This window comes from Merops nubicus, unplaced genomic scaffold, assembly GCF_000691845.1.
Source record: "Merops nubicus isolate BGI_N331 unplaced genomic scaffold, ASM69184v1 scaffold211, whole genome shotgun sequence".
NCBI lineage: Eukaryota > Metazoa > Chordata > Aves > Coraciiformes > Meropidae > Merops > Merops nubicus.
In genome coordinates, this window is record NW_008587353.1 from 8,059 (window position 1) to 12,161 (window position 4,103).

General features: G+C 40.4%; 1 protein-coding gene across 1 annotated transcript in view; it reads left to right on the plus strand.

Annotated features, from left to right (window-relative positions):
• The first annotated feature begins 321 nt into the window (after positions 1–321).
• LOC103781168 (photoreceptor outer segment membrane glycoprotein 2) overlaps positions 322–4,103 on the plus strand; it is a 10,679-nt gene continuing 6,897 nt past the window's right edge. The window contains exon 1 of the mRNA XM_008948871.1: positions 322–475. The gene's annotated coding sequence lies outside the window, so the exon portion shown is untranslated. The remainder of the gene's footprint in view (positions 476–4,103) is intronic.

The window sequence follows — 4,103 nt, forward strand, 5'->3', positions numbered from 1 at the left end:
TCCCTTCCTAAAGAAGGACAAAGTTTCACTATTCTCCTTTTCTCTCTCTTGGACATGTATTTATTGCTAAGAACAAATTAAGAACTAATGAAGACAGCAGGTACTGAAGAACAGTCTCTCTTGCTTACTAGCCCAAACCTCTGGGGGGTACAAAGGTGAAAGAAGTTAGTAAATCCATTTTTGTTGGTGAGAGCTCAGTTCACACTCAGTTGCTTGTTTTGGAGGGTTTAACCTGGTGGCATAAGAACCTTGTAATAAATCTCTTAACTGCGATTAGAGATAAGAGATTAGCACAGGCAGGAGAGCTGAAGCCTTTTTTCCATCCCCATTGATGAGTCGGTGTAAAGACAGAAGAACTACACAGACATCAGGAAATCAGTACTTCAGCCTTCCTCAGGATGCCTGATTCAGGTATTTTCTTCCCTGTACTCAGCAAGCTACAAGTTCTGAGATTCTGTTCAGTCCTCTGAAGCAGGTTAGTGGTTTCTTTTACAGTAAGTCACAGATCAGATATTGTGTTTAGTTAAAATGGCAGATTTTAGTGAAATTGGTAAGGTAAAATGTGGTTTGTTTATGATACAACTGTAAGCCAAATTTCTTTGGGCAATTTGCATGAAGTAAGCGAATGTTATAAACAAATAAATAGCTGTGCTATGTCATGTTCTATGTACTTAGGAGAATTTGATAGCAAAGGAACAGTTAGGTGGCATCTTGGAAGCAAAAAGCTGCCGTATGCTGGTGGAAGCTGTGTTTGAAGTGAGACAGGGAAAGCTTCAGAACAGTATCGATAGTGTGGGAGAAGTTTCCACATTTATTTGGCTTCTGCTGAAAGAAATATTTCTTCCTTTATAGAATAAAATCCAGCTTGCTTTCCCATAACTAGGGAAAAAATGCCTGTGTGTGCTTCCTAACTCACTCACTGAGTGGCTCAGGTACAATGGTGAGGGCTTTCAGCTGGAAAAACTTTCTTCATAGTGCTCAAAAAATGCTACTGCACGTCAGTATACATGTTGCAATAAATCTTGGGGAAAAAAATGCCTGTGTGTGCTTCCTCACTCTGGAGTGGCTCAGGTGCAATGGTGAGGGCTTTCAGCTGGGAAAACTTTCTTCATAGTGCTCAAAAAATGCTACTGCACGTCAGTATACATGTTGCAATAAATCTTGTGCTAATAAATATATTAAGAATTTCATTGAACAGTTAAGGGAAGAACAGTGCTATGGAGAATGTACAAAACTCATCATGATGGAAAGAGAGTCTTCTCCTTATCTGAAATAAATTCAGGAAACTGTTAGCATAGGAAAAAAATAACCTCAAGAGAAATATCCATGTAGAAGCTGGGAACACAGAGTGGGTAAGTTGTTCTTCTGCCATAGACTTGATGCACTCAAAGCTTCACGAGAAGCACAGCTGTCCTGGAAGTCCCTTGTGCAGTCCCAGGCATATCAGGGGCAGCCAGGGTCAGGAGACAAGTGGCTATTCCCCCCTTTCCTCGGGCAGTACAGCTCACACATGAAGCAGCAGATCTTACACCACTGGAGGGCTGGGCCTTGACTACCTATGTTAGATGAAAGTGAATAGTCCACGAAATCTGGCCAGATAACAATACCAAAATCACCCCATAGAAGCTGGAAATACCATATGAAAATTACTGAGGCAAGGACTAAACATCTCAAATTTACATCCTCCAAAACCAACAAGATAACAACACCAAAATTGCACTGTAGAAGCTATACCATATACCCTATGTTCATAATACCATATGAAAATTACTGAGGCAAGGACTAAACATCTCAAATTTACGTCCTCCAAAACCAACAATGCCTCTTGGATAGATGAATTTTAAGGGAGAAATTTTTACAACATTTGTTCACGTGTTAAAAGAGGTTTGGCAAGTGGGGTGTTCTCAGCAATGCTGTAACTCTGGGTGTGCCCAGCAATTTGGAAGCCTGTAGCAGGTGCACATTTTGTTCACGTGTTAAAACAAAAGAGGTTTGGCCAGTGGGGTGTTCTCAGCAACGCTGTAACTCTGGGTGTGCCCAACAATTTGGAAGCCTGTAGCAGGTGCACACATGAGTTTCACAGGGCTGGAGAGCGAGAGAGGCAGTCACGGCCACTGGCCCCTGCATGTGACCCACGCACCCGCAGCTGGGAAGTTTCACAACAGATTCTCTCCATTGTCAGCTCTGAGACCTGAGTATGGGGGTCAAACAAACCTATTTGCAGCAGCCATCTATAGCTATTTAAGTTGAAGTCATGAACTGCTTAACTGGTGAAGCAATCAAAGATACTGTCTCTGGGCTTAGCAGGCAGTCAGCTGAATTCCTAGGGAGGCTTAACTCTGTGCCAGCAGAGCACGATCCTTTTAAATGGGGTCTGAAGGATACTGTCAAAGAACAGTGTGAACAAGGTGTCATTTTATAAATGACTGTTCTCTGGGCTTGTTTGTACAGAAGTGTCTTTCAATAATCAGTATTTCATCACAATAATCAATATGATCATCACAATACAGTCACAATCAATATTCAACTGTAACTGATCAGCCTTAACAGTCATGAAAATTAGGACCTTGTTTTTAAAGCCAGGGAGCTGCTGGTCAAAACATCTTTGGAAATAAGACCAGTAAGGAAAAATATTGTGCATTTTGCAGACTATTCTGTGTATTGTACATCACATACACAGATTAATAGTTTTGAAAAGAGTTAATTTCCTCTGTAATACAAGAGAAAATAAATGCAACGTGAATTAATTAGATCTCACAGGTATTAAGATGTGTTAATACTCTAATGCTTGAAGATATCTAACCATATCCTAATGTAAATGGAACAACCTATTCCTCACCTGTACAAAAAGAATTGATTCTTTCTGTGTACACAGATGAAGACACTGGGATACCTTCACCTTTTTAAGCTGTACTTTACAACAAGCTGCTTACCCAGTGAAAAGCTTGATTGCAGCTGTGGATCCTTGAGTGGGGAGGTGTAGCCCTGCTTCTCTACAGCCTGCCTACAGGTGGTTTTCATACTGCTTTAGCTGATACTGGTTTTATTCTGATGAAGTCCACTAGCTTAAAAAATCATATACAAGAATTACGCTGTTTATGCTGTTCTATTTCCCCACATTTACAGCATTGTGTTTTACTGTTTAGAGATGCCATTGTTTTAGTGGAAGTAGATGACTGCATCATCCTACAGATACATAGTTTTATAGTAAAAAATCACTCTAATGAAAATTACTGAACTAGTGCAAGACCATACTGAGAGCAGGCTTTCTAGGGAGGAAAGGAAGAAAGAAAGAAAACCCTCACATATCTTGCACATGTTGAGGAAAGGCAACCACAAAGCATCAGAGGCACGGAAGAAGGGTCAAAGTTCATGGTTTGATCCCAAGTTCCATATGATGTACACTGAAAACACATTGTCAGCAGCTCTAACAGGTTTTAGATCTTGGGTGTTACTAGCTGCTCTCTGCCTCTGGTTGTGATTGGACTGGAGAGGTGCAAAGGAAAAGTTGTTAGTAGTGTTGGGAGAAGCAAGGTTAAAAGTCATGGGAAAGATGGTATTTTCCCCTAACAGCTGGGGAAAAGAGGACAGACTTTGAAACACAGAAGTCTTCCTTCAGCATGAAATGCTCAAATATTAGCTAGGAAGCTCAGGCTTGGGGGAGAGTCTCTCTGAAAAAATTTTATGCCCATCACTTATGATCTTTGGAGAGAAAAATAAAAAGTTATAGATCACATGAAAAAAATTATTGAAGGACTGTTAATAATATAAGAGCAGATGTATGAAAACCAAGCTAATATAATATGCAAGATATAAATTACTAATCATCAGTAGTTTCCTGTCATTTTTCAAATGGTTCCCCTTCAAAAAAAAAATACTGTGTTGTCCCTCAGGCTGCAAAGCCTTCTTCAGCTGGCAGAATGGAAACTGTTCCAAGGGGCAGTGAGGAAGACAAGGTTACAGCAGAAAGTGCAACCAGGAATGAAGTTTGGGATTCTAACTGGAATATGGGAGACTCAGAAAGAAAATGGAGTCTATAGGTGGTAGGAGGGTTGGAAAAAAGGTGTGATTGTCACAGACAAAGGGAAAGAGCAAACACACTT